The sequence below is a fragment of the Cyanistes caeruleus genome, chromosome 2, assembly GCF_971803275.1.
Source record: "Cyanistes caeruleus chromosome 2, bCyaCae1.hap1.1, whole genome shotgun sequence".
NCBI classification, from domain to species: Eukaryota; Metazoa; Chordata; class Aves; order Passeriformes; family Paridae; genus Cyanistes; species Cyanistes caeruleus.
In genome coordinates, this window is record NC_141702.1 from 51,674,055 (window position 1) to 51,692,050 (window position 17,996).

General features: G+C 34.5%; 1 protein-coding gene and 1 long non-coding RNA gene across 3 annotated transcripts in view; one reads left to right on the plus strand and one right to left on the minus strand.

The window, feature by feature from the left end:
* Window positions 1-17,996, plus strand: part of NKAIN2 (sodium/potassium transporting ATPase interacting 2) — a 529,063-nt gene that overhangs the window by 294,199 nt on the left and 216,868 nt on the right. The gene's annotated exons all lie outside the window — the stretch shown is intronic.
* LOC147654807 (uncharacterized) lies at window positions 13,524-16,269 on the minus strand. Its single transcript, XR_015282539.1, has 2 exons — window positions 15,972-16,269; window positions 13,524-15,851 (listed from the first exon to the last, which is right to left on the minus strand). It is a non-coding gene; the product is annotated as an uncharacterized LOC147654807 (long non-coding RNA).

Genomic DNA, 17,996 nt, shown 5'->3' on the forward strand with positions numbered 1-17,996 from the left:
GGTGATTTTCCCTGATAAATACTATGGAAAATTATTTTGAGAAATGGAAGTTTAGTAGTCATTCCTATGGCATGAAATGAAGCACAGCTGATTTTTTAAACAAAAATCTTGGGGAAGGAAAAGAAAGTCCAATTTATGCTTAGGCATAACTTTGTATTTTGAAGTATTGTAAACAACAGATATAGAATTTATATAATCTGTAGCTGAACCATAGTGGTATCTGAAGGCAGAGGTATCAACAATAATTTTTAGATTAGAGAAAAAGGAAGGCATCATCAAGAAAAAATTTAGATATGCAGAATATGATTAAATATTTCTGGTCATCAACCTTGCTACAGAGACCAATGCCTCTCTACAAAAATATGATGGGATCTTTAGCAATCACAAACGCATAATCATTAGATAATTTTTCAGAACCATCAGTAAAGGAAAAGCTATCAGAAAATTGATTATTTTTCAGCCCAGTGTGGTCTCCACCTACAGCTACCCCTCCAGGAGACCTGAGGGTTTTCCATGGAAAAGAACGCCTAGAGAGCTATGTTATATCAGTGGTGCAAACATTATCAGAAAGAAAGCCAGGGACTTTACTGTAAGATTCTCCAAGTAAATGTTGCTTATTTCCCTTTTAACTTATTTTTTTTAATTAAAATATTATTTGGTAAGCAATTAGCAGATAGGACACAAAAGACAGAAAACAAAGAGAGAATTTCTACAAGGGTGGAATTGCTTGATGTATCCTTATCAAGATCTGTGCTAACCTTTTCTCCAGAAGAATATTCAGCACTGGTCAAGCAAAAATGATGAATAAAATAAGGTGACAGAAATAATTGAGTATATCAAGAACTTCAGGCCTTATAAAGATAAGAGTCTAGGTCGAATTTCAGAACAATCTCACAGTCTTTGTATTTTGCAAAGTAGCTGACAAGACAAGTTGACCCTGATGATAAATGCCTCTAAATTACCTGTTACCACTTATGAAGTAGATCTATCATGTGTCTAGTTCTTTGAAATCATCAGTTCAACACTGAAAATCCTAAAACTTTCGAGGAAAGAAACAGATCACCAGGCAAGTAATATCATACTACTGACTTAGACCACAGCAAACTCCAATATTAGGTGATGCGACCAGTTCTGTTCATTTGTAACAGAAATAATGTATGAAATTTTTTAAGAAGGAATGGGGATGCTAGATTGGTTTCATGGTGGATGAAGGACTGTCACAACTTCTTGGAGTAAGGAACAATTTCCTGGAGTATCATTTTTGCACTTACAATGTCAGGACTGCAGTTTCAGCTTAGGCTATAGTTCTCATGTGTTTTGATTTTCAGGAAATAGAATGTGTTCTTATTTGTTTCTTGTAAATATTGTCCTCTTAAAATAACAATATAAAAAATCATAAAAAACCAAAGGATAAAGACAACTGGACCAAATTATTTAGGAATTTTTTAGTAATTGGATTTTTGTTTGTAGCTGATGAATCACTCTGCCTACCCTCCCTCTCCTCTTCTGCTCCAGTAAAGCAGAGAGGAAGACAGTGGTGATAATCCTTCTGGACAGAAAAATTTTACACTTGTTTGGTAGGTGATAAATGCTTCATTCCAAGGGGATTAGCACAGTGAAGATTCACTAAAGGAGTGTTTCTGCATGCACACTAAACAATTCAGAGGACTTGTTGAATCAACAGTAATGATACTTTGCTGTAGGAACATCTAATACAGGAGCGACAACCACATGAAGGTTTGTTTTTTTTTTTTAATTTTAATATGCTCCTGCAGCTACTGTGTTGAAAATTTGTTTAATTGCTGTGGGGATTTTTCTTTCACTATTTCACACTAATGTTTTCAGTTAAATCTTAATGGAGTTAGTAACAAGAACTGCATTTTCTCAGGAAACGAAGGAAATTTTAGGCAACTTAATGTGTTAAGCCAGATGAAGCATTTGTAATGATCAGCATTACAGCCACCATAAAATGTTAATAAATGTATATCCTAATAAATGCAAAGGGTATAATGTTGCAAGTGAAACATATCTACTTTTTGTGGCCTATCATTTCTTTATACATTACAGTTTCATTAAAACACATCATAGAGAGAACATGCTTAATTTTCAAGAAAGGCAACTGTAAGAGCATTCTGTATTTCTTATACAAATCAATGTACATTCTAAAATACTGTTGGGAATTCAGATGTTCTCTTACCTTAATGAAAATAATGTAATAAGAACTGCATGCATAAAACAAGAAACTGATTTGATGATTATAATGTTTAAACTCCCTTCTTCCAGGTATCTCAAATTCATGCTTAAAAATTCTTTTGCTTGGAATTTCTTCGGTCTACATAGAATAACAAGACAAATAACCTACATTAACATTGAATCCAAACAATATGAGATTTAAATGATGGTATTAATAGAGTAAAATGAATTTTTTTCCTGATCTCTTGATTTTTAAGCACAGAATGCAATAAAAATTCTTATGAAAAATGTTAATTTTTGGACATTTTATATTTTACTTTGTTTTTTCTATTCTGTCATGTAGTATCCATAATTATGTCCTAATGTGCAATCAGAAGGCTGCAGTGGAACACCAGGAAAAAAAGAACCCATTAACTCATCTAATGCTAGATATTTCTACTACCAGATGGTATAACATGGATGTTTTTAAATGGTGAGCTTTCTGCTCGAGCTGAGTGCTCCATCTGTGACAGATTAGCTCCCCAAGTTGGAAAAACTGCTTTCAGTCCATTTCCCTACAAGAGCCTGAATGCATTACCTTTAAAAAAGCTGTGCTTTGAGCACAATTATGTTTACTTTGAAGCACCATTGTAAGATAAGTGTCCAGTGAATTGATGCCAACAGATTGAGCCATGCTTGCTCCTGCTTGAAGATTGCTTGTCTTTGTAGTCTTTATACAGATTATTGCCATTCATGGTCTCAGTACTGAAAGTCTTGGGGGAAGGGGGGATTTTAATAATTGTATTTTATTTCCCTTCCTTTTAACGTGTAGTTCATGCAGTTCTGCCTTCAACAACATAAGACTGCAGGCTAAAGAAATGGAGCCACCTTGCTGATATGTGATGTAGAAGAGAAGATGGAGGAATGATAGGGCTGAGTGATAGAGAGCACCCGTTTGGATGTGAAATGATTGCTGGGAATCTTAACATATCCCCCCTTCAATACTGAGATACCTTCCCTTCACCAGTTCATTTTGCAGGTTTTGTGCCTAATGACTTAGAGTGTACAAAGCACTCAGACGATAGATATACTGTAGGATGGTTTAGGAGGAATCTCCATTTATTTTTATAATTTCATGGAAATGTTGAAAACAATCCAAACAAACTAATGAAAGTAGATATATGAAAACATTGAATTAAAAGTCTTTTCTGTTTTCAGTACCTTGACATTAATTGCACAGCTTAAATGATAGGCAATGCATTTAAAATAAGTATTAAGCTAACAGAAGAAAATCCTAATAAGTCACACTACTATGTTTTTCTGAAGAAAAAGTCATTTTTACTATTTGAAAAAAGGTACCAGTGATGACTAATTAGATCTTGAATTTAATGCTGAAATATATAATTTTTTTAGGCCATCATATATAAAAAGCCATAAAAAGCCATCAAAAACTGCATTTGCAGTGCTTGGCTTATAATAGGTCATGGCTTTGTTTAGGCTTTCCAATATGCAATGCACTTATGGTGGCAGAAGATAAAATGATGCCTCCTCTGCTGATTTAGGCTATAACATTTAAATGCTGCAGTAACTGGAAAATCTATCTGCAGCTTAGTGGTAATTATTAGTAATTTGTTGGACTGCTAAAAATCTTTTTGACATATGGAAAATAGAAGAATAAAATTTCTGTACACTAATGGCACAACACTGAAAATATCTAAATATTTTCAGAGAACTGATTTGGTGGTTAACACCAAAATTTTTCTTTTTCATGGAATGTAAGGTTTTAGCACTTTAGATATAAATAACACTTGTGGCAATAAAAATGCACAGTATTGAAAAGTCCATTGAATATATTTTCATGTAGATGAAATATTATGTGAATTTTGAGATTTCTGCTTCTAAAATTGCATTTATTTTTTTTAATTTTTTTTTTTTTTAACATAGGATGATATCTCACAGCCAAAAGTAGAACTTAATCATTAGCCTCAAGAGGGGGGGAATGTTTGGTGGAATTAGTCAAAGTCTTCTTGAATAAGTCACGTACTAAAGAAGTTTACATGTTTCATCTTTGCTTAAGACACATTTCTAAGCAGTTGAAATAAGGATCCTGGATATGGGATGTTTGTGTGGGAATGAAGATGGTTGTGTATGGGGTGATTTGTGTGGTGCACATACTAGTGCAAGAAATATGTAGGGGGCAGGTGTAAAATAAAAACTGGTGTATAAAATACTCTATACAGAAAAAAATACAATATTTTTCTTCAACAGATCTGATGTTTTGGTGTATCCCTGTTTTATTGACAAAACTGATGTATGTTGTTGCCTTTTGTTGCCTCATTACACTGTTGGTACTAATAAATTAACAAAGTCTTTTCCTTGTCTAATCATTGGCATTCTTTAGTGAACTATACTTTTAAAATTTTGTGAACACTATTAGACACCATTTTGGAGATGCCTTTATTGACAGGTCTGAGATGTAAAGGACTTAAATTATCTCAACAGTTCTTTGCCTGGGTAGTGGCATGATAAAAGAAGGCACTGTTTCTCTTCAGGTTCTACTGAATTTTGTGCTCCTTTATTCTTTTATCTAGAAAATACTGAGAAAAATTAAAATTGGAGCCATATATTTAGTCTTTTGTAATTTTAGTATCGCATCTTGAGAGTTGTAGTAGATATGTACAGATATGTTGTAGCACATCTTTTTGTTGAAATACATTAGGGTTCTCTTTTTCCCTTAAGGACAATAGAAAACAATGATGTTTCATCAGAATATGAGGTAAAGTTTTTATTTCTGACGATATATTGTGATTATTAAGAAGGTTCATTTAAAAACATCTTGTTTTTCTTATTATTTTCAAAGGCTGCAGACATAAATTTAAATTTAGAATATTCTCAGTAACTATAATGTCTTAAGTGTAACAATACAGCGAGCAGTCACCTGCTTTTGAAAATTTTAGTATGTGAGAAGAAAGGAAGCTAAGCAAAAAAGAGAGTAGAAAAGTATTACAAGAGATCTTTGATGCTGCACAATAAGAGCTATAAAATTATTTTAAATGAGAGGGAAATAGATTTTTATTGTTTATGTGAAGATAATATATTTAAGTAACCCAGTTTAAAAATAATTGAATATGACTTAACAAAAATATGATATTTATGAATTTGTGGTTCTTCTTAATGGGAAAATCTTTTAATTTGGCCCTGCTTTGCCTCATCATATTGTCTGTCATAAAAATTCATTAGAATTGTAACTCATACTGAGGAAGAAAATAGGCCCATATTTTGTGGGGAAATAGTAAAAGGGTCAAAGGTATTTCTTGAAATGTTAGGGCAATTTTGCTTTTACACTTGCTACATATGCTTCTGCTTGAAATTACACACTTGTAAGCAGACATGTAAGTAATCTGTTTTAAGACTGTGAGAGCCTCTAGTTTGATCTTTTGATTAACACAGTGCATTGAATTGCACTGAGTAATTTTTCAGATTCTGATGGAGCTTCTAGAAAGAAACTCTTTCTTGTCTATAAAGGTTTTAAGTGATGGAAAATCCATTGTTCTCTGTTTTACTGAGTAGGTATGTCTGGGATTAAAACAGTGCTCCTATCTCATATGAGTTTATTTAGTTTCTACAGTCATTATGTGCATCTTGTTCTACCTTTATCTGCTAAACTCAGTGTCTTTTCAGAAATGTTATGTTCATATTTGTATTGTCTTCCTTCTTGTACCACTTTCTTGTATAATTTTTACCAAGTTTCAACTATAAAATTACTGCTATTAAATGACTAAGTGATATGGATTAAAATTCTTAAATTTCTCTCTGTAATTCAGAATTTCCAGATCCATATTAACTTTTTGAAGTATTCACAGAACTCTTCTTTTTCAATTTCTGTTTGAAAGTGAGATATGAGAGATACTGTTTCTCAGTAATAGTCATGTATGTAGCGTAATGTAAATGAACAATGTAAAGAACAGGGTAAATAAAAAGTCCAGTTCAAACACCCTAGATATTTGTTCAGGGATTTATATTTTCTTTTTCATTATTTGATTCTGGAAATTCAATTTCATTGATCACTATAGGTCCCATAATCCTTCCTGAGAATGACTTTTCTTCTCTCCATGTTGGAAAAAGATGGATTTCATGAGGGGACTCTTAAATAGATAAGAAAATGGTTGTGTCCAGAGAATGGTGATTAATGGCTCAGAATACTGATGGACGTCTCACTGGTGTCCCTCAGGGGCCAATACTGGGACCCATGCTAATTAATATCTTCAGTAATGACATAGATGAAGGGATTAAGTGCACTGCAACAAATTTGCAGATGGCACTGGCAGAGCAGTGTTGTCAACACACCTGAAGAAAAGGATGTCATGCAGAAGGGCCTGGGCACTCTGGAGAATTGGGTCCACGGGAATCTCATGGTTTAACAAGACCAAGTATGAGGTGCTGCACATGGATTGAGGCAACCCTGGGTATCAACACAGGCTGGGGGATGAACAGATGGAGAGCAGCCCTGCTGAGGACTTGGGGGTGCTGATGGATGAGAGGCTGGACATGACCCAGCCATGGGCACTCCCAGCCCAGAGAGCCAAAGGTGTCCTGGGCTGCATCCAGAGCAGCATGGACAGCAGGGGAGGGAGGGAGGGGATTCTGTTCCTCTGCTCTGCTCTGCTCTGGTGAGAGCCCACCTGGAACCCTGCATCCAGCTCTGGGGTCCCAGCACAGGAAGGACATGGAACTGTTGGGGTGAGGCCAGAGGAGGCCACCAAGTTGATCAAAGGGATGGGGAACTTCTAAGAGGAAAAGCCGAGAGAATTGGGAATGTTCAGCCTGGGAAAGAGAAGGCTTTGAGGTGACCTAATTGCAGTCTTCCAGTACCTGAAGGAAGCCTACAAGAAAAATGGGATAGACTTTACAAGAGACAGGAAAACAGTTTCAAACTGAAAGAGAGCAGGTTAGATTCGGTTTTAGGAAGAAATTCTTTTGTGTGAGGATGATGAGACACTGGAACAGGTTGTCCAAACAGGTTGTGGTTGCCTCGTTCTGGAAGTGTTTGAGGTCAGGTTGAATGAAGCTCTGAGAAATTTGATCTAGTGGAAGGTGTTGCTGCCCATGAGAGAGGTACTGGAACTGGGTCATCTTTTAGGTCCTTCCAACTCCAACCATTCAATGATTTGTGGTTCTATGATTCCAAAATTCAGGCATCCATCAGAAAATCCGTGATGTGTGTTCCTTCTTTTTCATGTTCTAAGACATTAAAATGCATTATTTTGAAAATCTGCCTTACTCTGTAATATAGATATATGTGTAAAAATGCATGCTCCTGTTTAGGAGTGTTCATAATACCACCATTTTTTTGTCAACTGCAAATTTTTGCTAACATGAATGTGCAAATTCTGGAATAATGAATATTGTATAGATCAAGATCTTTTCACTAGCCCACTAAAAATTTCTTTTTGCATAATGGTTCCCAATTAACAGCTGTTTTCTGAGATTAGCCAGTGAACAAGTTTTTCAAAGGACTATTATGTGCTACAGGAAATTTTGTGTAGTGCTAATTATTAATCTGAATGTTGTGCAGACAACTGCCCTTACAGAAGTCATATTATGTCAACACACTTTCCTCTGTGAACTGAACTTGTCGCCTCATCAAAAGTTCTGATGAGATGTGTTTTCCATAAAACTGTGCTGATTGGCACTAATTATGCCACCATCCTTTATTTCTTTAGTACTTTTATGTTGCATCAGCTTTTCTGTGACTTTGCCGAGAACGGAAGTTCATCTAAGCAGACCATAATTATTTGGGTCATCTCATCTACCCTTTACAAAATATGCTACAATAGACAATTACAGCTCTTTTTCCCTTCCATTATGTTTTACAAATATAGCCTAAAATCTCCATACAAAATGGAAAGCACAGTTTTGTGTAGTATGTCCTTGAAAAAGACTCAGGTTGCAGGCCATGGAACAGCCTGTGTGACACAGGGCAGAATATCTGCAATATATATGCAAAGGCTGAATATCACTTTTCTCGTGGCAGAGTACATACTGACAATGCTACTGGAAAGGTTACAACCTACTTAGACTCTTCTCTGCTCCATTAAGTTGTCCCATATTTCAGATAATCTCTTTCAGTGGTATGTTTTCAAAGCCTTTGCCGTAGTTTAGTATCGCTCTCTTGCCTGTTATGGCAGAACATCACAGAACGCCTGTCCCAGAAACACCACGAGGATGGATCAAGATCACTACACAGCATGTGTTGCTTTCAGTCATGATGGTTCAGACAGACTTAATTGTATTTAGAAAATAGAATATTTATTGATTATGGATCTATAGTTCTCAATCTCATGATCTCTATGTAGTTATAGTCTCAGGGCCAGATGCTCATCCAGGGTAAAGCAGTGTCAACAGGCAATGCTCTTTTAAATTACGTGATTTCATTATCATTTCTACAGCAGCTGAGCAGCCATAATTGTTCTAAAATGGCATTAAGACAGTATTCTGCTTTTACTCCTGAAGAAGAGTTGCATGGCATTACCAAAAACCTTTCTGATGTCTTTAAATATTTATTATGCATTTAGACTATTTCCAAATTTTTTTTCAGATTAATACATCAAAAGGTTCCCTGGGAAGTCATACCCAAAAAGTGTGGGTCATACCAGAAAAGTAGCACAATCACAAAAAGAACCTTTTGAGAAAAAACCAAAAAAACAACTAATATTTTCATGCCTAGTCTTGCCCTTTCAGAGGTGCACTTTTAGGAAAAAAAGCCTATTTTCTCCACATTACAAACCCAGTGTTCTCCTGTGCAATGAATGAGGTTGGCATATACAAAGGAAGTAGCTATGATTTGTAGTGTTATTTTACTAGCAAATCAGATACACATTTTGTTGCCATTTTCATCTTGGAAAATAATTGGAAGACAATGTTTTTGAAATGTGCCAGCAGAAAATAGTATGCTGGAAGTCCTTCTATTTTGAGGTGGCACTGCAATCCATCAAACATCAGCAAAACTCTAGAGGGATTGAAAATACAGTGCAATAACCCTGGTTTCTGTGTGGAAGGAAAAAAAAAGTGTAAACAAAATCTATGTGATTATACATATTTATAAAAAGTGTATTAAAATGTATAAGAAGCATAAATAAATTTTGGAGAAAGTAAAATATGATCTGCATACTATGCCACAGTTGAGGACTCATAGTGGATGTCACCTTGAGCAACTGCTAACAAATGTTCATGCACATGTGCATGCACAAAGCTTAATCAAGATATTTTTGCAGAAAAAAAACCTGGTAATTAAAATTTTTCTGTGGAATTATATGAAATAACATGGAATAGTGTATATTTTTTTATGTACTTCACATTGCTCTGCAAGGAGTCTATGAAACATATCTAATCCAGAGTTCTCCTAAGGAGATTTTGTCTTAGGAAATTTCTAATGCCAATTGCTTTTAGGAATCAAACAGGTTACTTTCTTTGGATGTTTAAGTAAGTTTGCTTCCAAGAAGTGAATATATATATATATATATATATATATATGTATATATATATATGAAATAAACCTTCTACTTATTCTGGAGGCAATATATTTTTGATTCCACGACCTGGGAAAGTCTCAGATATTGTGCTTTTAAAAATGGTACCACATTTGTTTTGCAAATTCTTCAAAATAAGTTTGGGGTGTTTTCTTTTTAATCTATTTAACTAAATATTAATTTATAATAGATAAATAAAATGTGTATTTATATATATATATTTATATATATTTACTATATATATTATTTTCTGGTCTTGAACAACGTTGACTTATCTGTAAAGAACATAGGTATTATCAGTTTTTTATATTAGTATATGTGAAAAGCATATGTGTCTGTGATCTCTAAAGTAACTTGGAGATTAATTAAGAAAGATAAATTTGAAGCATAATGACTCTCTTTCCAAGGTATTAAAATTTGTGATTGAAGAATCCCGCTCAGTTTCCTGAATCTGAGACACAAATTGTCTTTAGCCTATTCAAAACATCGTAACACATGTGATGAGGAAATTCAATTGCTAAATTATAAAATGCCTTAAAGTCCTTGAATTTAATCATATTAAAAATAAGTGTATTATACTGGTCAGTCTTTAGAGCAGTTCTAAGTAACTCCCACCCTTAGCTGGGATCTACTTGCAGTTACTCTGTCTATAGATTATGTGTGCCTGCTTCCATCTAGAATTACTCTGTACTTAGTAGTGCTTATTTGTGGCCAGAAGCTGTTGTGAGCCCTTAGTAGTGGACCTCAATGTGGTGCCTGACTTTCTGTAGGTGTGCTTTGCATTTCAATAGACAGTTTCGTGTTTTGAAGACAACTATTTAATCTGGAAAGGCAAACATGGTCTCATCCCAGTTTCATCACCTGAAATTGTATCTTTTTGTTCTCCATGGAAACTGCATACCATAAAAATCTGATTTTATATCAGTACTATTAATAAACTATCTTTTAATTATGATCTTATGAAGATGATTGAAATTTGTCTGCAAATAGCATCAAAAAAGCATGTGTTCATATGGTGATGAGATGATACATGAATTTTGTCAGTTTTTTTATTTTTTTGAACCAGAGTTTTGCTAAGCTTTCTTTTTTTAATTTTTTTCATTTGATTTGATTATGCTGCAAACTTTATTTTCTTGGTTTTGGCTAGGATAAAGTTAATTTTATTATCAATAGCTGGCATTGTGCTATTTTTTGGATTTAGCATGAGAATAATGTTAATAGCACACTGATGTTGTGGTTGTTGCTGTGTAGTCCTTATACTAAATTGAGGACTTTTTAGTTTCCCATGCTCTGCCATTGAATAGCCAGAACAGTTGACCCAAACTGTCCAAAGGGTTATTCTGTATCTTAGAATGTCAGGTCCAGGATATAAAATGAGGGTAAGGCAGGTAGGACTGTTGTGGTTTAACCTCAGCAGGCAGCCAAGGACCATGGCTGTCCTAACTCTCCCCAGCAGAACGAGGAGAAGAGTCAGAAAAAAAGTAAAATTAATTGTTTGAGATAAGGACAGTTTAATAATTGGAACAAAAGTGTAGTACTAGCATTGCTACTACTATTATTGATAAATAATGATAATCGTAATCATAATAATGAAAATAAGAAAGGAAGAAAAGAATAAACCCTCCAAAAGACAAGTGATGCACAATGCAATTTCTCACCACCCACTGACCGAGATGCCCAGAGCAGCCCCAAGCAGCTAGCCCTTCCTAGTTAATGTCCCCCAGTAAAACAGAAAATTCACCACGGATTAAGTACTGTATGTCAATATAGAAAAGAGACAGAAGACTCCTGTATATTTTCCATTCTTTTCTGTAAGACTAGTTTCTCTTAAGTAGACTCGTTTTTCTTGAGTCTCATTTATTTTCATTAATGGTAGTTGGAAAAACTGATGAGAAGCTTCATTAACAAAACTAATGGTATAAAAATTGCCCACAAAAGATCAAAAAGAAGGCCTATTAGTGGACTAATTTCCATAAGCTACTGTGCTCATATATTTTAAAATTATTAGTACAATTTTTATAGTTATACTTTTTGAAGAGCAAAAAGATTTGTGTTTGCATTTTACTGATAAAAATTAGGAGTGCTTTTCCTCCCTATTTTCCTTTTTGTAGAAATCCAGTGTTTAGGAGGTATTTTAGAGACTTGACATTATTATGGCATAATAGGTGTGGAGAAAACTTAATCAGTTAATATAATGTGGTTTTTTCTTATTCAGATTTCAGTCATATCTGCTTGAAAAATTCAGAGGAAAAAATTACAGAGGAAAGGTGAAGATTAATCATGTCCCTTGGCTTCATATCTAAGGATAAGAAAACAGAGAGTTTTTAGGAAAGAGTGAAAACACAAAATAAAATATAAAATAAAATAAAACAAAATAGAATAAAATAAAATAAAATAAAATAAAATAAAATAAAATAAAATAAAATAAAATAAAATAAAATAAAATAAAATAAAATAAAATAAAATAAAATAAAATAAAATAAAATAAAATAAAATAGCTGTTGGAATGTGTTTTATCAAGTTTGGTTTTTTTTTTGTGTCATAGACTCAATTATTTTCATTTTTGGGAGGTAGAAAAGGGAAGTGCAAGGAAAGCAAAAGAAACACACTCAGTGCTCATTTTCAGTGAGAGGTCTTTATTCCTGCACTCATCTGGATCCAGTTTCTGAAGAAAATTTACAGGGGTAGAGGGAGACTTGTTACTTTTACTGAGTCTTGTGCAGAATAAAGAGAAGAACTTTGGCTGCCTGAAATATTTTATCTTCAGTGGAAAGCATGGGCAAAGAGAAAAGACAGTCATGTCAATGCAGGACTCTTCTTTTACAGGGTGTCTTGCCTTTTTTCAGCTTTTAAGTTGTAATTGCACAAATATGAAATTTTATGATGTATATGCAACTTAATGATTTGAAAATGTTACAATCCAAATAATTTTGGTATCAAGGAAACCATAATTTTTTTCTTTGCCTTTTTTCCTTTGATTTTAATAACATGACAAACCTTAATTTTTATTTCTTTTTCTGAGAGACAAGAATATTGCTATTTTTAACATGAAAAAATGGATTAGAATAAGCTTTTTGAGGAACAGTCACAAACTTCAGCAGCTCTTTCTATGATGGTATGTCTCACTATGTTCTTTCTTAATAAAAATACAGAACAACATCTATTTTGAGGATATGCACATATAACAATAACTTTCAAATATAACATAATTTGGCAATAATACTGCCAAAAATGATACTCTATTGCAATTTATCTGTCATTTCCCTCTTCCTTAGGTCAAGGTGATTAGAGAAAACATGGGATAGGTGTTAGTTGAATGGCTTAGAGTATGCTTAGCGAAACAATCAAAAAGTATGGAAAGGCTAAGATTATGTTTAATTTGCTTCCCCCTGAACATTTACTTCTGTAATACATGCATGTGATTTTCTCTTAAGAAAATGAAATCCAGAGAAGTGGTGAACTTATGATGCTAATGATAATTCGTGTCTTAAATACCTGTCTTTTCTATGGATCACCTTTTCATTTTCAGTCTGTCCTTAACAGCTGTGCTCACTGTGCTGCTATCAAGTAAATGGTCCACTAAATGTTAAATCCAGGATACATTATAATCCACAAGTATATTCAAAATTTTCCATTTCATGTAGATTTGCATATATCCAGAAAAAAAAATAAAATATGGCCAAGCCTTCCATGTTGCAATCCATGTTATTGAATTATGAAGACTAGTATTCAGGCATTTGGAAAGGGAAGCCCTGATTTATTGTCCTTTGGTGAATATAATACTATACAGAATGTGATTAAATAGTTATACACAACTTTTACATCAGGACCACGTTTACATTAAATGCACAAAGTGCACTTTGTGGTCTAAAGCAGAAGCATGTTATTTCTGTTTGTGACATAACTTATTTGTTACACATTTTGCACTGGATATGGACTTAATATGCATTTACATATTACACACTTGACATTGGAATGGGCTGGCCAAGGGAGGTGGTGGAGTCACCATTCCCAGAAGTTTCCTAGGAAATGACTGGATGTGGTGTTGTGGTCTGGTTGCCATGGCGGTGCTGTCAGTCAAAGGTTGGACTTGATCTTGGAGTTCTTTTCCAGCCTAATTGATTCTGTGGTTTTCCAGTCCCTGCACAGAGTAATAGTAATGTCCTCTTGAAGGCTGCCTTTATAAACACAAAATTTTCTTACAGAATAGTCAGCCTTTGATAAGAAGAGTATGGATAGTGCTTAGCCTATCCATCCTAGCTAACGAGGACAACTTTTTTTCCCATGATAAACTTTTATTTGCAAGCAATATAATAACTATGAATTAAAGCTCATTGGATATCAGAAACTAATGCATGCAAAGACTGAAACATCACATATTGAAAATAGTTATGCAAACTGCATCCTGATAAGGCAGTCCAGTTTTCTTTGCAAATGGTTTGCCACAGGCACAGTATTAACAGAACAGGAAGACAAATCAGGCATTTCAGCTCCCTGGATACTCCTTGATCTGATGGGAACTGTTCCTTTTTTTTCTGAATTACTTATTTTAAAGGTGCCTAATAATCCAATTACATTGCATCTAAAAACCCTGGCCTGTCTTTCTAGAAGAATGTCAGCAGTAGCAACAAGGAATTAATGCCAACAATAGCCCTGAGTAGCTTTCACAAATTGTCCCCAAATATTTCTTGGAAGTTTGTGTGTTATTATTGTTCATTCAGTGCTCCAAAACAGACTTCGCAATAGCATGTAACAAACCCTCCCAGCCAGTTTAGCAGTTTACTGCACAAGCAAATCTTTGGTTTATATCCAAAAATGCTATTTTGTCTGCTCATATGGCAAGAAATACCCTAGATATTTTCTAACCACAGGTCTTGTCTGCACTGACTGTGTCCCCCACTGGAAGCCAGCACACTGAGTTACCAAATGATTTCTCAATATTATGCTGGAACAGTGGTCTGCTGCTCAACAGAGGGAAGAGTGCCAAATATTGAATCATCAGTGCTACTTTCCTTAGCACCTGGGATTTTCTTTGGAAAGGTCCCAACCAATTATTATGCAGTCCAGAATCTGCTTACCTTATGAGATCTGATGAGATCACAACCTGAAGAGATGCAGGTGCTGAGGCATTCCCATCATTACCCGCATCCACAAGCAAATGAACTACATTTTGTTCAGATCTGCTTCCAAGGAAACTTAATATTTGATGGATATAATTAGGTTAAGTGAGCCGGAATCTAGGACTAGACATGGAACTATATTTGAAGTGCATAGATAATAAATCTCAGTTATGGACACATGAAAGTCTTAATATCTAAAATTTGTGTACACAGCAGAGGACAATGTAACTCATTATATGTTTGGCCATTGATTATAGGGAAAAAAAAAAGATCAAACCAACTAAAGAAAAAAAAGCAAAAAAACCACCACAGTCCTACAAAATGAAAATAAAAATCATAACAGCTTTGTTTGTGGGAGAGTTTCCATACCTTTCAGAGAATATGGAAAGAAGAGCATATATCTATGTACATATACATCTGTACATATAAAATATATGAAATCAAAGGCTTCAAAACTCAAAGAGTCATGGGAGAGATACAAATCTCACTATCAGGGAAAAAAAACCCTTAAATCTCCCCTCTGAGACAACTGAACTAACAGTGAAGCTCACAGGAGTGGTTTCACTCAAAAGGCAGAGGAGAGACAAGAACAGAGACACCCTAGGATAATATGGGAAACCTAATCACAGGGTCCTAGCAGTTATTCCCACTTTCTGACTTTGTGAATACCTTACTGTTTTACAAACTGGAGTAGCTCCCAGCTGGAATAGTTGCCAACTATGAACTTACACGGAGGTATTGCTGCTAGATCTACCTGAAATTTCAGCCATCAACTCTGAGACACTTGTGTTTCAACACACATTATAGCTGATAAGAGTGATGGGAGAGTAGAAAGCAGGTCAAGGGGATTTCACATTCATTTTAAATCTTCTAATCATTATACTATCAAATACAAAAAAAGAGATAGAAAAAAAATCTCATCAATTTCGCAAGTGATATATTATAAAAGAACACCTTTTTAGGCAATGATAGAATCAGTTGTTTAAACATGTGTCTTGTTTGGTCTCCCACAAATATGGATTCTTCAATTCTGCAGCAAAGATAAAATGCAACAAAAAAAAAGGGAATTAACAAAATTGAAGAAATAAAATATGCTGCAAGTGAAATGTTACTGTCCAAATTACATATACATAAAGTAAAGGATTTGTACCATCTGCCTCCTGTTTTTTTTTTTGAACTCCTGAAATTCCCATCCTTTTTGCCAATTATTGCTTTGCAGTCTTTTAATCTTTCCAAAATCTCTCTTGATTATTCTTTTTTTGAAAGATCTATTTTTTCTTTCACAGAAGTCATTTTGTGATTCTTGTCTCCCGCCATATCAGAATGCCTTTCTCATATAGTTGAATTGCAGTGCTTTGTCTCAGAAATGTTACAATCCTTTTCATTGATCACAACCCACGACCCTCAAGGAACACCTGCAATTCATCTACAGCAGCAAAAATGAGTCTGTCTTGATACCATTCACCTGCCTCCTTTTTTCAGTAGCTTTGTTGTGTTTCACGGCTATCATTTCAGCAACAGTGAAGCTGTGCTTATAATATACATATTTCTGTCTGGAATGTAGATGAAAGGAATATCAGTCTGATTAATAGGCTAAGAAATGTTATCTTTCTGACTCACTTTAGGGTGGGAGCAGAGAAATGTCTGAAGGAAGTTGCTTTTTGTTTTTCTTGTGTGTTCTCCAACCAAAAATAAATACAGAAAAGAATATAAGCTACCCAAAGGAAGAAAACACTCCCATAAAATGCTAAGACAGGCTTGCCTGCATACCATTGTGATAGCCAGCATCTCAGTCCTCTCCGCAATTATGATAACATTTTGCTTTACAAAGCTGCTGCAATTAGCATATTTAAACATAGTCATTTGAAAGTATGCTGTTTAGCTCAAATTTATCAGCATTTTCATTGCATAAAATTTTGTCTTAATAATCCATGAAGGTCAAGCTATTAGCAAGACACACACAAGCTCACAAAAAAACATGCCTGAAGCACAGTGGAAAATTCATGACACTTAAGTGGCTTGGCTATAATTCCTTTTTGTCTCAACAGCCTTTAAAACTCTCCACATGAAAACAGCAATAGCCTTATGACATTTGCAGAGCAGTGTGTTTTCTGAACATTTACTTTCTTGACTTTTTTTAACCTAAGGGTAATGTTCAATGTCAGCATATTTTCAGAAGTTAAAGACAGAAACAGAACTCAAAACTGTAATAATTTTTCATAGGAGCCTTACAAAATACTTTTTAAAAAGATACACCTACATAAATGCACTAAATTTGCATTTGCACAGTCTTATCTGTGGATAGTCTGGATCATTATGAACAGAAAAGAAAATCCATTTCCATTTTTAAGTCCTTTTTTATGCCCCACAACATTGTTTCTTATAAATATTTGCTCTGTTGACTTTCTGAGTTGTTTGAATCTGAGGCTGTGAACTTTAGAAATTAATTTATCTAAGAGGAGAAATTCTATCAGGATTATTTTGAGAATCTGCATTTCAATAGTAAGATCAGAAAATTAAAGTATTTGACCACTAGGGTTCCCTGTGTTATCATTTTCACAATGTAAAACAGACAAACAAAACCCCCAAACACCCAACAATTTTATACCTACTCTTCTTCTTCTCCAACAAACACACCGTTGACGATCCAATTGCATTCAAATATCACTCACTCTTGGTTTAGCTCCATGTCATGGATATAAATTACCTTCTCAATGCCTTTGGCATTAGATTTAATGAGAAACTTTTGAAATATTTCAAGATGTTCTATTTATGGTCCAAATCTTGATCTCCCAGGGACCCCCATACTTTATTTTTAGTTTACATTTAACTCAGATTCATCTCAGATGTTTTTGAATACTGTGTGCATATTTTTTCTACCTTACTGTTTCATCAGCTCTGCAAAATTCCATGTCATTAGTAGAGTTAATGGGGCAAGCAAGTGTCCATTGTCTAATGATAGATGCAACATGATACAAAAGCAAATGAAATAACATGTAGTGGAGTTTAACAAAGAAAAGTGGGGGAGGTTTCTGCTACACAAGTGAGTGTCAGGAATTACAGTAGTCAGTGCTAAGGGAGTAGAAAACAGGCAGCTGTTGTCAATATTCAACCATTTATAATAGTTAAGACACCTGCTCATTACCTGCTGTGTTACAAGTATAGAATCAGAGAA